Here is a 22,167-nt window from a genome sequence, read left to right on the forward strand (position 1 = left end):
GGGGAGCTCAAGAGTTCATCTATTTTTAAGCATGGCGGTCACTATGAGTGAGATGAAACTATGAACTGGGGTTTGCCACTTTTTATCAAGAAACAAACAGCACTAAGCAGATGGAATAATCACTGTGGATAGAACAGATGATTAATTTCAAGATATTTACTAATCACTACTGGCTACCCACTCCAGTATTCTTGCCTGGAGAATTCCAAAAACAGAGGAGCCTGGTGGAGACCACAGGGTCACAAAGAGTCGGACATGACTGAGCAACTAACACTTCCACTTTTCACCGAGGTTTGATTACAATTCTGTTGGGATGAGATTCCCTTTTGCTCTAAATATTAGTAATATGTGAACACTCCCACAGATTGCATCATAGAAGATTGTTCTGTGCTATTTATAAATAGACAATCTGAAGTCACTGAACTCCATTCAGAGGGTTCAATATTAAATGACATTTTAAAATTCATGGGACTTGGAAACACAAGTAAAGTAGTAATTGTTCATTTCAAGCAGCTATAAACCAGTTTCATTAATAAATTTACAAACTAGAGATGAGTAACTACTATGAACAATGGAACAGCCATTTATAAAGATTGCTGAATTCTCCAAATGCCAATGACATCTGGTCTCTGCCCCACCCCCTCTTTTAATGTGGCCAACTCTTGATCTTTTCAAGGAAAAACAAACACAATTACAACACACTTCAAGTTTCCCAATTTGAAAATAACCCAGACATCTCGTGATTTCAGTACTGATAATGGTTGGTTCCTCCTGCAAAAGTTGAGCCATGATTGGTTCCTCAGGTGGAGATTACAATGTCTCCCACATTTGTCAGTAATTATTAGAATCCCCAAGAAATGCTGAGAGTGACTAATCCCTGTATGGTACCTCTATACTCTCCGGGGAATACTTCAGACATAAACTCAAACCTCTGCTTTCATGATGGGCTAGAATCACTGGGAAAAGAGTGAAAATCTAAAACAGGTCCCTATGAGCTGCTGACGGAGACTTCTGGGAGTACCAATGGCCAGTTCCTCAATTCAGAATGCAATCAGAGACAAAGAGGAGGGGAGGCACTTGCTCTGTGTCCTATATGCTTACTTAAATTTTTAGTTTTTCCTCAGTAATCTCTAATTTTGACTTTTTTCTTCATTTTTATATTCTATGTCTCACAACTTAATATCCCGTTTCCCTAAAATCACAATTGGCGATATTGCCAAGAACTGATTTTCTAGCATTCTCATGCATGCTGTTCTAAATAAAATAGAGACCAACAGGCATAGCTTGAACACCTGCCATAAAATATGCTGACCTGGTTCTTTACCACAATTCAATCAACACGTTCAAAGTTTTCCACCATGAAAACAAAATAAGCGATTTTTCCATGAGATGGCTAACTTCCATATTAACCAATCACGTTACTGATCAGGTGACTGGCGCTAATCAGTAATAACAAGAAAGCATTTTGTTTCAAATGGTGTCTAATACAAATCTGAAAATCTCTTTTCACATCTGTGTTGCCAATCACAGAAGGCCAATCAGAACATCAAATGGCATAAGGCTTTTCTGACACATCAAAATGGTTTTGTCCAATTAAATCGGGGTTTAGCTTTTCTGAAAGTAGATCTGTGATGAATTGAGAGCAATGCAATAATCACCAAATATCATGTAAGTCCTATCTCCTTTCCTTGTCCAAGCTCCCATGCCACCTCCATAAAGTCCCTGCAGCCCACGCCTGGCTCTGTTTCCTTCTGTTTTCTACTTTCAGGGATCAGTCATGCTATGCCATAGTCACACGTGTATCTCTGCCTTATTTTGTCTTCTTCCCTTCACCTGGAATAACTGGGCTGCATTCCCATATCTTATTCTAGGGTGGCTCGAAAATGTATCTTACAAACACCTTTGGGACACTTTCATTTTTTTTTTTTTTTTAATTAGGGACATTTTTGAGAACAAAAGAGTGAGATCTTAGAATTCAACTAGGACGCAATGTATAAACTGAAACCATCCAGAGCAAATTGTAATATACAGTCAGCCTATAATTACGTTCTCTACATCTCACGTCTTCCTCCAGTAAAACCTAAAATTCCATCCCATGTCATGGAATTTTTTTTTTTGCTTATTGCTTTAGACCTATTTAATTTCTCTCTCTTTTTCATTTTCTACATTCTTAAAATCTACAGAAGGTCATAAAATAAGAAACGAGGATAGCAAAGGCTAATGTTCATTGACTGTGTATTATATGCCAGGCACAGCTCAAAGAGCTTTATATTCAGTGTTTTATTGAACCACGTCAGAACTTTTAGGGGGGGCTTTCCCAGGTGGCTTATTGGTAAATGAATCCACCTTTCAATGCAGGAGATATAGGAGACATTGGGTTGAATCCTGGCCCGGAAAATCCCCTAGAGGAGGAAATGGCAACCCATTCCAATATTCTTGCCTGGAGAATACCATGGACAGAGGAGCCTGGGAGTTACACTCCACGGGGTCACAAAAGAACTGGACATGACTGAGTGACTGAGCGTACCAGCACACAGATGTCTTAGAGGTAGATGCTATTGTTATGCTCATATTGGAGGTGGGAATACTGAGGTTTGGGAGGTTACAGGGCTTTCCAAGGCTGTGCAGGTACTCTGCAGCAGGTCCAGGACCTGAAGTTGGGCAGTGTTCATCCAGCTCATCCCAGATTTAACTCTAGATACGTGTTGTCCAAGACAGCAGCCACTAGTCACATGTAGCTATTTAAACGGAAAGATAACTCAAATAAAATGAAAGAAAAACTTCAGTTCCTCCATCATACTACCCCCATATCCAATGGTCAGAACCACTGGAACTAAGTGTTATGTCAAAAAGGCAGGCACAGAACATCACTGTCAGGGCAGGGACCTCTACCGCACATGCTGGTGGAGATTATCCTTGAAATTCAAGGCTCTGACTCCCACATGCTCTGAGCAAAATAAAGGCCACAGGTTCTATGTTGCTCTTCATACTTTTAAAAGAGTCATTGATCTCTTTTCAGTATAGACCACATTTCAGTTTTTTCTCCGTCATGACTGGGTCTAGATTTTGGCATATAAAAATCTCTCTTTCAACTAATCCTCCCCTGACCTAAAGGGGACATCATTAAAAGAAATTTCTAGAAAGTCAAATATAATCTGTGGGAAGGACAAGATGTATTTTATCTATTTTTAACTAATAAAAATGAAGTATCATCTGTATTGCAAAACTGCTAAATAAGACAAGAGAGCCATTGAGGGAAACTGCTGGTACAGAATAAAGATCTCTGGTTTTGGCAGACAAGTTTCATGTCTGTGAAGGAAATTTTGCATTTTTAATATGACATCATTTACTTTATCTGCATATCCCCCACAAAAAAGCACCCCTACTCCACGATGTCTGCTATTCTACCAATTTTATTTCTCTGTAAACTGGACCAAAGTGAAAAGTGAGAATGCTTTCATACGGTGAACTCCTGGGGCAATTCAGCAAATTCATAAACAAAAACTTATATTCCATGACATAAAATAATTGTGTTGTTTTATTAGCGAATTCATTCATGTTTTATTAATGAGGCAAAATTAAATATGAACAGAACCTACACTTTGAAAGTCCTAAATCTAAGAAATTTAGACTATAAAACACAATAATTTCCTCAAGAAGACAAAGCTAGAGTATAGATCAAAAATGTGACAGCAATTAATACCTGCAAAGTAATTGCTCCATTATAAAAATTGGAAGAAACACTTGCAGATAATTTGCTATGAATATAATTTCAATATTTATAGTATTGGGGGCCATGAGATGGTAAGTATGAAAATAAATTAATGCTCAAGTTCAAGAAAAAAATGACCTGATAATAAAAATGAATATTAGACATTTATATCATTATCCCATTCATTGTAATTTTTCAACCAGAAATCTATGAGATATTTTACACTCAAACGTCTGTTTCTCATCACCATAAACCTCTACAAGGATTACTTTCCACAGTGAATTTTCAGTCAATCCACCTTGTGCCTTAGAGAATTTCCAAAACCAAATCCAACAGTTGATGCATCTTCTTTGCTGTGTGATTACTGGAGATTTTTTGTGCAGAGATATTCTCCATGATCAAGAGAAAGAACTATCCCGAATGATAAGACAGTTCTGCTTTTTCTTTTCCAAATTACTCTTGCCCTTTTAAAATAAGTGATGAAAACTTCAGAGACTGGCAAACAAAGGGTATTCGCCCTTGATCGGGAGACTCTCCAAAGATGAAGCAGGAAATTCCGCCGTCACACACAGCCACCGAGACCCTAGATCCTGAACCGCATCTCCCAGGTCTCAAGCTTGTTGTCCCCCTCACTGTCTGTAGGATCTTGGGAAAATCACCTAACTGCTTTTGCTTCCGTCTCTTCATCTGTAAAACTGGGGATAATAACTACCTTAGAAGACATGTAAAATATAAAATGTGGGAAGCACTAAGAATAAAACTCAGAAAATAGTAAACCCTCCACAGGGGCTAGCTAGTATTCTTACACCAGTCCTGCAGCACTTTTACAAAATGCACTGTGGTCATGAGCAATCATGATCCATACTGGTTATCCTCTTGAGTGGTCTAGTGAGCCTGGGTTTGCCTGATTTAAAATCTTCCAATGCAAAGTAAAAAGTCCACGGATGCTTGCCAAACTGAAATTCTCTCAATTAGAAACCAAAAACTGTCATTCCTCAACGAGACACTAAGTTCAGTTAGTACTATTTCAGCTGCTGATAATAACTGCCTTCAGATAAACTGATGACACAACCCTCAAAGGAATTTTTGTTAAGATAAACTTTCGCAAGGGAAGTTGTTCTTGGAATATACAAATTGTGAGAAAACATCTACAAATTGTGAAAGTGCTCATTAAAATAAGATCTATCTCATTGCCACTGGGGAAAAAAATGTGTGGGTTTAAATAACACACTAACTACTAAATGTTCAGCCTCTTACAAGGAATTCTATATACACAAAATAAACTATACCAATTAAATAGCATCTAACACTAAAAATAATTAGGGTTTTAAAAATTGTTGCCCTACAAGAAGACTGCGTGGGTAAACAATTGCTTAAACTGCTTATTTCCATTTAATTATCTCCTTATTTTCGAACAACTATGATATGTGCCCTAGGGTAACTGGTAGCTTATTGTATACAAATGGGGTCATCATACATTTTATACATTCCAAAGTACTTACTACACATCTCCAATATTCCAGAGAATGATTTTGTTTTGTTTTGCTTCAGTTTGGAGAACACTGTATAACCTGGCAGGGATAAAAGCCTTTTTCTAAAGGATCACTGAAGAGTTTTTGAAGAGTGACCATTGCTTCGCTTCTCCAAAAGAAGCCACAATTCTTGACCTATTCAGTAGAAGGCAAATTTGCTGCAGTGGGGGTCAAAACATAAACTGACTCAGATTCCGTACTATGCCAGTATTCCTGGTCTCTAAGGAAAAAACAATTTAAAAAAGCCCCAATGTGTAGCTTTACTGATTTTGTTCATATACGTAATTTTATTTGCCTTATTTTAACCTACTGACAGCTCAACAACTGGCTGACAAGATTTCTGAGAACTTAGTTATCAGCTTTCACAAATAGTTCTAGTCAAAGCCAGCACCCCACTGCATCACAAACAGATGTGACCACAGACAAAATGCCCAACATCCTAGAAGACATAAACAAAGAAGAGGGTTTGTGTGCATGTAAACAAGGAGCTGGGAATATCCTGGGAAGACACAATAACCATTTCTCGGTGGTTTTGTCTCAGCACCGAGGACCAGAGGACACCCTAAGAGGGTGTGTGGGCAGAGTGGGTAGACGCGTTCAGTGAATCTCCATCATCTAATGATGTCACGGAACAGAAACATAAGAATTCCTCAGAGAATGATGGACTAAAAAGAATCTGCCTCTCATTAGCGGACAGAGTACTCTTTGAAAAGTAAGAAAAGTAAGCATTTTTATGTCATCGATTCTTGATGGACACTTAGGACCCACTTCTGTTCTTTAAGGTCAGATTGTTAATTCCATAAATTTGATTACATTTTATGCAGCATCAAAAGAGAGACAACCAAATGTAACAAAATCAAACTAAGACAACATCCATCACCAAAGGAAAAAGTGCAGCACCACAGCAGATGTGGAAAATGTGCCTCATTGAAATCCTTGTATCTATAATTTTGAAGTATTCCTTAATGCAGTAAATGGGTCTGAATATCAGTTTGTGGAACTAAACATTTTAATAAGCCAGCTTTACATATTAACTTATATGCATAAGATAAAACACATATGCATCACAACATCACTTCTGCTTATAACCAACATCATAGAGAACCCAAAACTTTGGCAGATAATGCATAAACAATTTGTTCAGATTTATAAAACACAGAATTACAGCTCCTCATAGTTTTGCAAATAAGCTATTTCTTTGTATACAAAGAATTCCTGAAGTGACTAGCTTTAAAATTTCTGTCCAAAATTTTGACTTGAAGAAGGGACCTATTTAGAGAAAACTTATATTATACCAAAGAAAGATCAAAGAGTTCTAATGCATAGATAATCAGTACAAATTTAATCTGTGCTACATATGTAGAACAGAACATGAGAATTCACCATGTAAATGCAATCATAATATATAAAACTAAATATTATTATGAGAAGATATTTTAAAATATAAGATATAATTAGTGACAATCACTCTTTAAGAGTTACAAAGAAAAAGAAAAAAAAATAGACAAACATTTCAGGCAGGTAAAGTTAACATAGAGTTCTGAGCACATATAATTGCAGGACAGAAAGTAAATAAAAGATAGGAAAGTTGATATATACCAAAATGTGGTCTATATTTACGTCTATCAAAGTATAAGAGAAAAGAGTGCTAATGCTAATTCTTATGAGAACATCTATTTCTTTTATTGTAAATTACACTTTTCATAATAAACTTAAAAAAAAAATTATGTTACTACTCAGGTGATCATTTTAAGTATTGGAATGAATAGAACTATGAAATGGTCAATTTTATAACCAGAGTTCTCAAAAACAATAAATGGAATTAATTTGATTGCTTTTTTCTAGTGGTTTATAGAAATAAGAGAAAATTACTTTCATAATAATAGAAGTAAAATAAAAGGAGAGAAGTTACTTAACCACATGGAATTTTCTCTCCCACTGTGGTGACTTTTAGCCAAATGACTTATGCCCACATTTAAGACAAGTTTTGGCAAACGGATGTTTTTCAATCAGGGAAAGCCAACATCCACTGGTGCTGATTTTTATTTCAACAGAGGAAAGTAAAGATGCCCAAAGAGTAGATTATATCACAGTGACAAAACGAAGTTTAGGAAAACAGAAGAATGGGACCCTAACACATCCACCACAGGCCAAGACGCACTGTCTGAGGCACAGCCTGCTTTCCATGTCCAAGGATGCAGAGCCCGCAGACAGAGAGGAGGGCTGCGTACCACACCACTTCCACACCATACAAGGAACTTCAGCATCTGTGGATTCTAGGATCTGCAGGGGGCCTTGGAACCCATCCTGCTGGGTACCAAGGGATGACTTACTACAGTATTCTACATTGCGGACTGTCCACTCACCCTGAGGGGCTGGCGGTGCTGTGTGCAAAAACAGGCTTCCTTTCATTTACTCGGATTCCACTAATCATTAATTGTGATCGGTACTAAGGCATCTGGCAAGGCGAGTTAGAGTCCTATGTTAGCAATTTGAGAAAGACAGACAGCCACACCTCTAATCTTGGCCACCAGTTCCCACTGTGCACACATGCCACCATCTTGTTTGAGCACAGAAGTAATGACACGAAGAAGCATCTCTTGCATTTGCTTCCTCGTGATTAGAAGACTGAAAATGAGGGTGACCCCATGTGTTCCATCTACTTTGAGCTGCTTATCATTAACACCCTGAGGTCAAATAAAGATAAGGCTTGTTTATGAATCGAATGAAAATGAAAATTAGGCTTATAGCTGACATGTTATTTCTAGTGACCAGTCAATATCCTTATGTCCTATCCCTACCTAATCTTACAGATTCTTTTTTGTAAAAGACAGAGGAACTGGGGAAAATTCAGAAAGATGATCACTGACATTTCTAATTTGTTCATTATACAAATTTTGATTTCAAAGGGTGGCCTTCCTGTGAATTAGAACACATCTTATATATTGGGTTTCCCAGGTGGTTCAAGGGTGAAGAATCTGCCTACTGAGGCAGGAGACCCAAGAGACACAGGTTCGATCCCTGGGTTGGGAAAATCCCCTGGAGGAGTAAACGACAACCCACTCCAGTGTTCTTGCCTGGAAAATTCTATGGACAGGGGAGACTGACAGGCTACAGTCTGAGGAGTCACAACTGGGTGACAGAGCATGCACCAACTTAAGTTTTGCACAAAAATGACTCCATTCTTACTTAACATTTGTTTCACTGGCAATGGAGTATTGATACATGATAGATGACCCCTCTCCACTCAAGGTCATTTGTGAACTTTTCACAACACTTTACTAAGTGAAGCCAGTTATAATTCCCAAAACTCTCTACATGGACCAGTGTTACACACACACATACATACATACATACATACATACATACATACATACATACCTCTCTGGCTTTTGCTTTGTTTTACTGCAGTTTTGATTTGAACCCGATATCTCTGGCTTGAACCTGTTTTAACTTTCTGCTTCAATATATTTCTTAAATACTGTTATGAAGAAAACAGAACTTTTAAAAATTAGATTGGGATATAGAGAATTAGGAAATACTAGCATATTCCACTAATATATAAACCACTAAGACATCCCTTAATTCTAATAGTTAAGAGGATAAGGGTATTATAGGCTAGAGCTAGATGACAGAATGTACAAAAGGGTGAACACAGAACTGTTCACAGACACTGTTAGTGCACACAGACTGTTAGTGCACACAGACACTGTTAGTGTATTTCTACTGCTTTCACAAATCACCACAGACCAAGTGTTTCATAAACAACAGAATTTATTTCTCACAGTTTTGAAAGGTGGAAGTTCAAGATCAGAGTACAGCACACTGGGGTGCAGATCCTCTCTCAATTCCCAGATTACCCTGTATCCCCACGGGGCAGAAGAGCAAAGGGTGTTCTGTGGGGTCTTTCAGTTCAGTTCAGTTGCTCAGTCGTGTCTGACTCTTTGCGACCCCATGGACTGCAGCACGCCAGGCCTCCCTGTCCATCACCAACTCCTGGAGTTCACTCAAATTCATGTCCATTGAGTCAGGGATGCCATCCAACCATCTCACCCTCTGTCGTCCCCTTCTCCTCCTGCCTTCAATCTTTCCCAGCATCAGGGTCTTTTCCAATGGGGTCTTTATAAGGGTTTTAAACCCATTTACACAGGCTCCACCGTCATGATCTAAGCACCTCCCTAAATGCCCCTCCCCCATCTTTTTCAAGATTGTTTTTGAAGGAAACTATTTTTACAGTGTTTATTGAATGTGTTACAACACTATCTCTGTTTCGCTTTGGCTTTTGGGCCATGAGACAGGAGGGATCTGAGCTCCCTGACTGTGGACTGAACACACCCCCCCCTGCACTGGAAGACAAATTCTTCAGCCTCACAATTCATTCATTGTAGTAATTTATAAATGGTTGGGATGGAAAATCTGGGGACAACAATTTGGAAGAATTTGGTATAGATTTTTTGGCTTCAGATCTTGCAAATAAGTCTTTTTCTTCCCATTCCCACATATTTGCAGTGTGGGGTGCCCAAAGCAACTTGCCTACCACACTAGGATCTTGTGGCCTGGGTGGCCACAATGTCCAGCACATCACACAGTGGGTAATCTGAGGTTCTTGGAAACCATTCTTACCACAGGCCAACTAGTGCTAACACAAACATGCATTGCTCTCACTAAATCCAGACTAAATTCATCTCTACACTCTTCCCCTCAGCAGAATCCCAAAATGCCCACCACCACTTGGCAGAAGTGAGGCTGGGGCAGCTGACGTGGAAAAGGACAAAGTCTTAACCAGCTGTCATTAAAATTCTGCAGGACTTCTTTGGCTCTCCAGTGGTTAAGATTTCACCTTCCAATGCAGGGAACTCAGGCTCAGTTCCCGGTTGGAGAGCTATGATCCCACATGCCTCTCAGCCAAAACATCAAGACATAAAACAGAAGCAAAGTTGTAACAACTTCAATAAAAACTTTAAAAATGGGATGGGGATGGGGGGATCAAGAGGAACAGGACATATGTATGTCTATGACTGATTAATGTTGATGCATGACAGAAACCAACACGATATTGTAAAGCAGTTATCCTCCAGTTAAAAATTTTGTTGTTGTTCAGCTGCTCAGTCATTTCCAACTCTTTGCGACCCCATGGACTGCAGCACGCAAGGCTTCCCTGTCCTTCACCATTTCCTAGAGTTTGCTCAGACTCATGTCCATTGAATCAGTGATGCCATCCAACCATCTCATCCTCTGTCATCCCCTTCTCCTCCTGCCTTCAATCTTTCCCAGCATCAGGGTCTTTTCCAATGAGTCAGCTCTTTGCATCAGGTGGCCAGAGGATTGGAGTTTCAGCCTCAGCATCGGTCCTTCCAATGAATATTCAGGAATGATTTCCTTTAGGATGGACTGATTGGCTCTCCTTGCTGTCCAAAGGACTCTCAAGAGTCTTCTCCAGCACCACAGTTCGAAAGCATCAATTCTTTGGAGCTCAGCCTTTTCATTGTCCAGCTCTCACATCCAAACATGACTACTGGAAAAACCATAGGTTTAACTATAAGAACCTTGTCAGCAAAATAATGTCTCTGCCTTTTAATACACTGTCTAGGTTTGCCATTGCTTTTCTTCCAGGAAACAAGTGTTTTTTAATTTCATGGCTGCAATCACCATCCACAGTGATTTTACAGCCCAAGTAAATAAAACCTGTCATTGTTTATATTGTTTCCTCATCTAATTGCCATGAAGTGAAGGCATATATATAATCTTATATATTTTTTGCAAATCTAGACTAATACAAGGCTTTTTACTTAAAAATAAAAGAAGAAGATTGCTTTTTGATGCATGTCTGAGTACCTATGACTCAATAAAGGACATCATTTCCAATTTGCAGTTTCTAGAGTTTGCTGGTTTTCTACCAACAAATCCCACATGACTGGGCATTTATGAGGGCTCCACTGGGTGACATCAACTCAACAGGCAGCAGCGTATTTGCATGATTCATATTTACAAAGATGCCAGTCTGTTCTAAAGGAAATCATGAATATTCATTGGAAGGACTGATGCTGAAGCTGAAACTCCAATCCCTTGGCCACCTGATGCGAAGAACAGACTCATTTGAAAAGACCCTGATGCTGGGAAAGATTGAAGGCAGGCGGAGAAGGGGACAACAGAGGATGAGATGGTCGGATGGCATCTCTGACTCAATGGATATGAGTTTCAGTAAACTCCAGGAGTTGGCGATGGACAGGGAGGCCTGGCATGCTGCAGTCCATGCGGTAACAAAAAGTTGGACATGACTGAGCGACTGAACTGAACTGAGTTATACAGATTTTTTTTAAGCAAGGAGACTGCTCTACTGTGACCGCTCACATCAAAATGATCTGGGATTGTCCTTGTCAGCATTCATCAGGCATCTCTCCATTTTATTCTATTAAGGGGCATGAGAGAGCTGTGCCAAGCTGATCGATGTCCTGGAGAGTCTTATGGCTGTATTTTAGCATGCCCTGTATTGCAGGAGTTAGGCAAATGTAAGAGGAATTTACTACTCACTGGGTGATGGTTCACTGTAGTTTAAGGGTGCCGCGAACACGGCGTGCTCTTGCTTTATTTACACCCCGATGCTTGATTGATAGTCTCTCTCCTGTTTTGCCTTACTTTTGAAAGGATGGATTCTCTTGCCCTATTGATCTCTCTATACCCTTATCATTCTCCCCTGAGTTATCTGGCGTGATGGCAATGGTGGATGCCGGGGCTGATTTAACATCATCCCCCAAGTATGCAGCCCTGAGCTCGGAGCCGAATATTTTAAGACTGAAACATGTAACACATCTGTCAGGCAATAGTACAAATACAGTCCTCTGTCAGAACGAATGAATGAGTAATCCGGCATGTGGATAAATAGCAGGGAGACGGAAGATGCTGGAAACTGTTTTGCCAAAAAGCATTTCTGAGTAATTAAGCTATTTGAGGGAGAATGAGGTTTTGCTTTGGGTTCAAACTCGCTTTTTTTAACTGAAAGACTGTGGTGGTAATTTCTGGAGAATGAAAGTGGGACTTCGCTGGCAGTCCAGTGGTTAAGACTCTGCACTTTCACTGCAGGGAGCATAGGTTCAACCCCTGGTTGGGGAGCTAGTTCCCCAATCCTGCATGTGTGTGGACCCCTTCAAAAAATCAACAAATAATAAGAAAAAAAGAAAGAATAAAAGTGAGGTGAGAAGCAGATTCAGCTATATACACATAATGGAAAAACTGTGTCACCCTTGTCTGAGCTATCTCATGAGAAGGATATATTTCTTCTGTAATATTTTGTAAAATTTTCTTAACCAGATAATTCCTGTGTACATGATTACAGCCCCATCTTTTTATTTGCAAGAAGTATTGCAAAAACCAGACACAAGGATAAACCCAGAAACCACAAAATTTATTCAACAATGATAGCAATAAACACTGGTACCTAATCAAAAACAACCCTGAATACTCATTGGAAGGACTGATGCTGAAGCTCAAGCTCCAATACTTTCAGCCACCTGATGAGAAGAGCCAACTCACTGGAAAAGACCCTGATGATGGCTAAGATTGAGGGCAGGAGAAGAAGGGGACAACAGAGGATGAGATGGCTGGATGGCATCATTAACTGAATGGACATGAATTTGAGCAAACTCTGGGAAATAGTGAAGGACAGATAAGCCTGGGATGCTGCAGCCCATGGGGTCATGAAGAGTTGGACATGAATGAGCAACTGAATAACAACCTTATCAAAATACCTGAAAAAACTCTCAACAAAGAGAAAACAATATCCCCGAGTTGGTAGTTTATACCGAATGTATATAAGCTCATTCCCACAGAGGCAGCGTGTGGAAGAATAGATGTGTAAGGTATGTGATTAGAAATCAGAGGACAAGTAAATCAGGCAGATGGAAGCAAATGTCATATGACATCACTTACACGTGGAATCTAAAATCAGGTACAAATGAACAGAAATACAGTCACAGATGTAGAAAACACACTTATGATTAATTACCAGGGGGAAAGGAAAGGAGGGCTAAATAGGGAGATTGGGATTGACCTATACACACTACTATATATAAAATAGATAACTAACAAGAACCTGCTATATAACCCAGGGAACTCTGCTCAATACTCTGTAGTGACCAATATGGGAGAGAATCTCAAAAAAGAGAGGAGATATATATATATATATACACACATATATACACACATATATGTATGTATGTATGTATAAATGATTCACTCTGCGGTGCAGCAGAAACAATCACAGTACTGTACAGTAATTATATTCCAATAAAAATTAATTTAAGAAAAGAAGAAATGAGAAGACAAAAGAGCAGCCTATAGGGGGAAAGCTAAGTGAAAGGCAGGACGTCCATGTGGAAGGAAGGTCCCACATTTACACACGACTGGCTCAGTTGTTTAGGACTTGCGGTGCAACGTTAGCAGCAGCAGATCAGTTCTGTGAATGGCCCGTGGACCCTCAGCTCCTTTCTTCTGGAAACAGCGTGGGAATCTCACCCTGCAGACCTCAGGGAAGGACGACCTGGCAGTGTCACATGAGCAGAAGTCGTCACTAATCTCACTGAACCCTGCATGTGCCGAGAACCCTAGTGGACTGCTACCATCTGCAAGAGTATCTCCGTGTCACTCTTACATCCAACGAGATTCATAAGTATACGAGTTACCAGATCATTATTAGAATAGGACTCTATTTCATAGGCTGGTGTCTTCTGAAGACTATACTAGACTGATCCTTAGTTTTCAGCTGCAACTTTGAAGAGGAGAGAAATAATGTGAATGTTCAAAACAGGCCACTTATCCTTTTTTTGTACCGTCTCATCTAATCTTGGTGTTTGAGAAAGTGGAATCTCTCGTTCTGTATGGGATGCCCTCCTTCTGGCTCCCACTGGTAGCAGCACAACCTGTATATGTGGGTGTGTTAAGTCATGTCTGACTCTTCACGACCCCATGGACTCGTCTGTCCATGGGATTTCCCATACAAGAACACTGGAGTGGGTAGCCATTTCCTACTCCAAACCTGTAGACCCTGACTCAAATTCTACCTCCTCTGAGAAACGTGTATCGTAGGCCAATTTATCTTCTACCTGTTTATAGCTCTATAGGACCTTTTCCTCATATTCTATCCAAATTTGTGCTTCAGTAGCTATCCCTGACCTTGGCTCATGGAAAGCTGAGGATAGGGTGTGGGATGGGGGTACACCCTGATCCTCAACACTTACATATTTACTCAGGACAAGTCTTTCAGTTGGTACTTGGTCATTTGTTGGATGTTGAATTTTACCATAAAAATTTTGTCAACAGTGATTATTTTTGGTAGATCCATGGATACTCCAGAAACCTAAGCCCTAATTATCTTCTTAGGTTTATGAGATAAATATATGTTGTATTATGTGGTTGTGAAAACATGGCATCTTGAAGAGAGACTGTGCTTGCCTTTCTACTGTTGAACAGAAAAAAAGGAATCTTAGAAAACAGGCAATCCTCCTTTCTTCTCCTTCTGCAGCTCTCTTCCAAACACCCACTATCCCCATGCTTATAGACAAGAGTTGTAGCAGCTGGGCCACCCCAAGAGAAGAAAGCATAGTGGGTTATGGAAAGATATTTACTCATCACTGGCCAAGAAGAATATACTCATTTTTTCAAACAGAACTGTCACACAGTTCTGTCAGAACTGTGAGGGGAGTGAACTCCATATTCTAGGTCTCATTATATACCAAGTAAATTCTGATTTATAAAAATACAAAGAGAGAGCTTTTTTTTTTATAAATATATGTAAATCAAAGTCTTTATTATAATTGAACTTATGTTTACTTGAATTAACTCATTTGCCTATCAACACTGAGACTTCTTTTTTAAAATTTTGACTTTAATAAGAATATTGAAATAACTGTTACAATGTAGTTTTCCAACTAGTTTGGTAAACAATTTGTTTCTTAGTATCACATCCTTTGATGTATATGGAATGTGCACATATCTTTCTACTTCATATCAGACTTGCGTGTATGCTTAAAATAATAAAAATTCAATTCAGTTGCTATTTGTGAGTGATGATGGAAAAGAGCCATTCTTTGCTGGCAAAGAAATTATATTTGTCACAAATAGCCACCAACTTCAGTGGAGAAAATTATTTGCACACTGAACAGGGAAACTGCCAAAGTGAAGGACAGAGCATCTGCTGTGGACAAGGGTATAATTATCTTGTTCATCCAAACACCGCTGGGCATCAAAGTTTTACTCTCTCTCTGGCAAAAGGCTCTGCTCAGACTTTTAACACAATGTTATTAGTGAATAATAACTAGTTTGGAAGTCTTGTCAATAACAACAGTCCATCTTTTGGACCATTTCCTGAAACATGGAAAGCAGGACCCAAATCTGATGAAATTAACCATTTAGGTGCCCAAATGGTCAAAAGTGTCCATCCCGTCCTGCTGTAAACCTTCCACATGTCTGTATATATCACCTGACACAGAACAGTGAAGTTTTCAAAGGAAGAAACTTTTTAACTTTCTGATTCTAGATTATAATTTACTGCACATTTCTATGAACTATTTTCCTTCCCAGTATGGTGAGGAAATTATTACTTTTATGCCAATCTACCTCCATTTAGAAAGAAATAGGAAAGGACCATTCTAGTAGACCAGATGGATAAATGAAATCTGATTATAATGAACAGATATCAGTGATCAAAGTTATGGCTGCTTTACTGAATCTGCTGTTGCCACTTCTAACTTTTCTCTTGGGATTTAACTTGAGATGGGAAAGAGACTTGAGTCTGCTCATAACACCATCAAAATAAGGAAGTGGACCTTCTTTTCCAAGTGTTTATATGTAATTGTTGCGCTTTTTTTTTTTTTTTAAGAGGAAAGGGGATAGGAAGCATGAAGCCATTTCAAATCAATGTCTTTAATAGGCAGGTCTCCTGAAATAATGTCATGTCACTGTCTTTTCCCAAACTTCCAAATGCTATCAGCAACAACTGACAAGCTCCAGCTAATGTGAAATTGCGTGTTCTCTCCTGTGAATATCAGACCACACACAGTATTGGAAAACATCCAGTGATGATTCCCCGAACAGAGGGCTCGTCATGTTCCTTCTTCTATGCATGAAAAAATAATGTGTCCCCTTTATTTAGAATAGAAAACTTTTACATGCATTAAAATTTTAGTTGTAAAACTTTATGCTTTAGGAGCAGAAGGAAGATGAGATAAAATACTGAAGTCCATTTAAAAAAGTAGAAGTGACAACTTCCTGCAAGGTTGGTGATTCCAGACACTAGCATAAATTTATCCATCTGGGTGTCTCAAGGACATATTCCCACATGAGGATACAAGAGGGAAAGTGTCACAGAACTGACAGATGGGCTTCCCCTGCATAGATCAGCCTAATGGAGCTTGTATTTGCATACTAGCTGTCAGTGACACAGGTGTGTGTCAAGGACTTGAGAGCAGCCAAGAGAAGCCTCATGGAAGACATGGTTTCATGACTGATGTGTGTGCATGCTGACGGGCAAAATTTGTTAGCAGGGCAGCAGTTTGATGGCACACTTTTCTCCCTTTCTGAGTTACTCGCTGTAGCAATTCACTATAGGGTCAAGGCCAGACAAGAAAAATAAATAACAGGTATCTAAATTAAATTATCTGTGGGCTTGATCCCTGGGTGGGGAAGATCCCCTGGAGAAGGAAATGGCAACCCATTCCAGTATTCTTGCCTGGAGAATTCCATGGACAGAAGAGCCTGGAGGGCTACGGTCCACGGCACCACAAAGAGTAGGACACTACTGAGCACCTAAACAACAACAGCAGCATCCAAATTAAAAGGTAAAAAGTGAACCTGTCACTATGTAGAGACGACATGCATTATATAGAAACCCTACAGTGTCCACCAAAAAAGAAACACTTAGAACCAATAAATGAATTTAGCAAAGTTGAAGGATACAAGATGAAGTATATTTTGATCTGTTGATATTCTATACAATAAAAATGAATTATCAATCCCATTTAAAATTACATCACAAAGAATAAAATAGTTGAGAATAAATTTAACTAAGGAGATGATGATGGTGGACAGGGAGGCCTGGCATGCTGCGATTCATGGTGTCGCAAAGAGTTGGACACGACTGAGCTAGTGAACTGAACTGAACTGAACTGAAGGAGATGAAAGACCTATATTTTGAAAACTGTAAAACCCTGATGAAGGAATTTGAAGATGATACAAAGAAATGGAGAGATGCCCATGATCTGGGCCTTGAAGAATTAATATTGATAAAATGCCCATGCTATGCAAACCAATCTATGAACTTAATGCAATTCCTATATCAAAATGCCCATGAATTTTCCCACAAAACTGGGGAAAAATATTCTAAGATTCAAGTATAACCACAGTAAGCACTGAATTGCTGAGAAATCTTGAGACAAAAGAACAAAGTTGAAGGTATCACGCTCCCACACTTCAGACTATACTACAAAGCTACAGTAATCAAAATGTTATGATATTGACACAAAATAGACACATATCACATATATCAATGGACTAGAAAAGATAGCCCATAAGTAAACCCACACACCTAGAGTCAATTAATTTATGACAAAAGAGGCAAGAATATACAATAGGGAAAACACATTTTCTTCAGTAAGTGATGCTGGGAAAACTAGACAACTACATATAAAACAATGAGATAAGAACACTTTCTCATATTATATATAAAGATTAATTCAAAATGAATTAAAATCTAAATGTAAAGCTTGAAATCATAAAACTCCTAGGAAAAAAGTATAGGCAGAACATTCTTTGCCATAAATTGCAGCAATATTTACTTGAATTATTCTCCTATGGCAAAAGAAATTAAAAGAAAAATAAGCAAATAGGGACTAACTTAATTAAAAACTTTTTCACAGCTAAATAGGCTTTCCATACTGGCTGAGACAGAAAAGAATCTACCTGCAATGCAGGAGATCCAGGTTCAATCCCTGGGTCAAGAAGATCCTAGAGAAGGAAATGGCTACCCACTCACATACTCACATATTCTTGCCTGGAGAATTCCATGGACAAAGGAACCTAGTGGACTACAGTCCATGGGGTTGCAAAAATTTGGACATAACTAAGCATCTAAAATTTTCATAGCTAAAAAAAAAAAAATCAACAAAACAAAACACAAACTACTGAATGAGAGAAAAAGATTGCAAATGATATGACCTTCATGCAAAATGCTGGGCTGGATGAAGCACAAGCTGGAATCAAGAAAGCCAGGAGAAGTACCAGTAACTTCACGAACGCGGATGACACCACCCTTATAGCAGAAAGCGAAAAGGAACTAAAGAGCCTCTTGATGAAGTTTAAAGAAAAGAGTGGAAAAGCTGGCTTAAAATTCAACATTCAAAAAATGAAGATCATGGCATCTGGTCCCATCACTTCATCGCAAATAGATGGGGAAACAATGGAAACAGTGACAGATTTTATTTTCTTGGGCTCCAAAATCACTGTAGATTGCAGCTTCAGCAATGAAATTAAAAGATGCTTGCTCTTTGGAGGAAAAGGAATGACAAGCCTAGACAAAAGTTTGCCAACAAAGGTCCATGGAGTCAAAGCTAGTTTTCCCAGTAGTTATATATGGATATGAGAGTTGGACCATAAAGAAGACTGAGTGCTGAAGAATTGAAGCTTTTGAACTGTGGAGCTGGAGAAGACTCTTGAGAGTCCCTTCGACTGCAAGGAGATCAAACCAGTCAATCCAAAAGGAAATCCATCCTGAATATTCACTGAAGGGACTGATGCTGAGGCTGAAGCTCCAATCCTTTGACCATCTGATGCAAAGAGCTGACTCACTGGAAAAGACCACGATACTGGGGTGCTGGGAAAGACTGAAGGAAGGAGGAGAAGGGGATGCCAGAGGATGAGATGCTTGGATGGCATCACCGACTCAATGGACATGAGTTTGAGCAAGCTCCGGGAGATGGTGAAGGACAGAAAAGCCTGGTGTGCTGCAGTCCATAGGGTTGCAAAGAGTTGGACAGGACTGAGCAACTGAAGAGCCATGCCCAACGAGGGGCTAATATCCAAAACATATAAACAGCTCACATAACTTAGTATCAGATAAAGTGAATGATCCAATCATAAACGGGCAGAATAAAGACATTTGGTAAAGACCTGAAAAGACATACAGATAGCTTACAGGCATGTGAAAAGATGCACTAATTATTTAGAGAAATGAAAATCAAAACCATGATGAGATCAGCTCACATCTGTCAAAACAGCCATCATCAAAAAGTCTCCAAATAAAAGCTGTTGTTGAGGATGTGGAGAAAATGGAGTCCTCATATGATATTAGTGGAAATGTGAATTTGTGCAACCACTATGGAAAACAGTATGGAGGTTCCTCAAAAAACTGAAAGACAGAACTACCATATGATTCAGCAATTCCACTCCTGGCTACATATCTGGGAGGAAACAAAAACACTAATTTGAAAAGATACCTGCACCCCAATATTCATAGCATTAGTCACAACAGCTAAGATTTGGAAGCAACCCACATATCATCAACAGTGAATAGGTAAAGCAGATGTGGTTCATATATTCAATGGAATGTTACTCAGCCACAAAAACTTATGAAATTCTGCCATTTGCAGCAATCTGAATGCACCTAGAGAATATTGTGCTCAATGAAATAAGTCAGAGAGAGAAAGACAAATACTGTGTACTATCATTAATATGTGTAATCAAAAAAAATAAAACAATCAGATGTATGGAGCAAAACAGAAACAGACTGACAGTTATAGAGAACACACTCATTGTTACCAACGGGGTGAGAGAAAGGAGGAAGGGCAAGATACTAGTATGGGATTAAGAGCTACACACTACTATGGATAGAAAAGATAGGCAGTAGGGATATATTGTATAACACAGGGAAATACAGCCATTATCTGGTGATGGTTTAAATATAGCATAATCTGCAGACATAACCGCTATGCTAGACACCTGAAACTAATAATGTAAATCAACTATCTCTCAATTTAAAAAAGAAAAAGACAAAAAAAGCACTGACTGTCAAGGCCAGTGTGAAAATTCCTGTTGCTCATCATATTCTGGAAGGTTTCACCCTAATCCTACAATCTACTATAGCAGATTCATTGACAGGCCACTGAATACTGAACCAATGCAAGAAATCCATCAAAGTAGCATTAGTTCTATGTTCAATATACTGTGTTCTCACAACTTGCTCTTTTGACCTTGAACACATAAATTATCTGCTACTTTGGTCAGGAGGCTCATGGGTAGTTCTAAACGAACCATATCTTCCATAATTTACACTCTATAATGCTCTCCCACATCATCACATAATATTTTTTTTTGACCAATGGCTATCCACAAGTTACATTTTGATAGACATTTACATATTGGGATTTACTCTTCTGAGATGATGTGATTTGTATCACAGCCACCATGCTGTAGGGACATTATTCCACCAGCATTTCTTGAAGTAGGTTTATCCAGATAAGCTTTAAAGACAGTAATGTGTTCTCACTGAAAGACTGCGCTATGAGTTAGGGCTGAAGGGATTTCCCTGGTGTTCCAGTGGTTAAGAAAACACCTTCCAATGTAGGGGACATGGTTCAGTCTCTGGGTGAAGAACTAAGATCACACACGCCATGGGGCAACTGGAGAGCTTGCAAGCCTCAAATACTGAGCCAGCATGTTCTAGAGCTCGTGCCCTACAACTAGAGAAGCCCCCGTGCACCACAACTAGAGAAAGCTATGTGTCAACAAAGACCCAGCCCAGCCAAAGGGAAAAAAAAAAAAAAAGAGTTAGGGCTGAAGGGACATCCCTGATGGTCCAGGGGCCAAGATTCCAAGCTCCCAAAGCAGGGGTCCCAGGTTCAATTCCTAATCAGGGAACTGGATCCTACATGCCACCACTAAGACCTGGCATAGTCAAATAAATAAATATTAAGAAATAAAATAAAAAGAAAAAATTTAAAAACTAGTGCTATTTTAGTCATGGAATACTCTACAAAAACAAGAGGGCCCATGGAGATTCAGTGGCAGCCAAGACAGCATGTGAAGAAAGAGGCCATGGAAAGGAGAGCTCTTTCTGAGGGGCCCCACAGAGCTCTCTGTGTAAATGGACCTGTGCAACTAACCCTCACTGGCACTACATGGAACAGAAAGCCTGCCAGGCCAATGCAGAGAATCATGACCTTACTCGATAAATCAACAACTTAATCAGCAATACACCAGACTCACTTTTAGCCACTTGGTTATCCCTTGCTGATTGTCCTGCAAGAATAGATACCTGAAATAACGACTCAAAAATGCAACTTTTTCCTGGTATCCTGTTGGACAGCTAACTAACTTGCTGCATGACATTTAATCTGTCAGAGGCTGTTTTCTCATCTATAATATGAGCAAGTTGAACTGGGTGACCTCAAGGTCCCTTCCAGCTCTAAGAGTCTACTTCATTCAATATTGGGATTAAAATAAAGGTTGTGAGCCATCAGACTGCAATAGCAAACTAGTTAAGCACCATTGCAACCCTCAAGGGAAGGGACTTCAGTTGACAGCCTTGGTCTAATATAAATCCAGCAGATAACAAAACATCCTTTGTGAAAAGTGCTTCTATCTCAGCCTCATTACAGCTGAGCATTTCTGACATAGAGTCTTCAACTCTATTACAGATATTGTGAAGAAAACAATGACTGTTTTGCGTTAGTGATTACACAATATAACAAGATGTGTACTTTTCAAAAGAGCTAGGATCTGCTGATGTAAGTTCATTCAACTATTTAGAAAGAAAAGAAATAAAAATATAATGTATATGATAATGTTGGGGAGTAAAAAATTTTTATCTATTTACATGTCAGTTCCCTAAAGTTCAGGGTAATTAAAACACCATTTTCAAATGTTTGCCCGTGTGCT

Source organism: Budorcas taxicolor, chromosome 1, assembly GCF_023091745.1.
Source record: "Budorcas taxicolor isolate Tak-1 chromosome 1, Takin1.1, whole genome shotgun sequence".
Classification (NCBI taxonomy): domain Eukaryota; kingdom Metazoa; phylum Chordata; class Mammalia; order Artiodactyla; family Bovidae; genus Budorcas; species Budorcas taxicolor.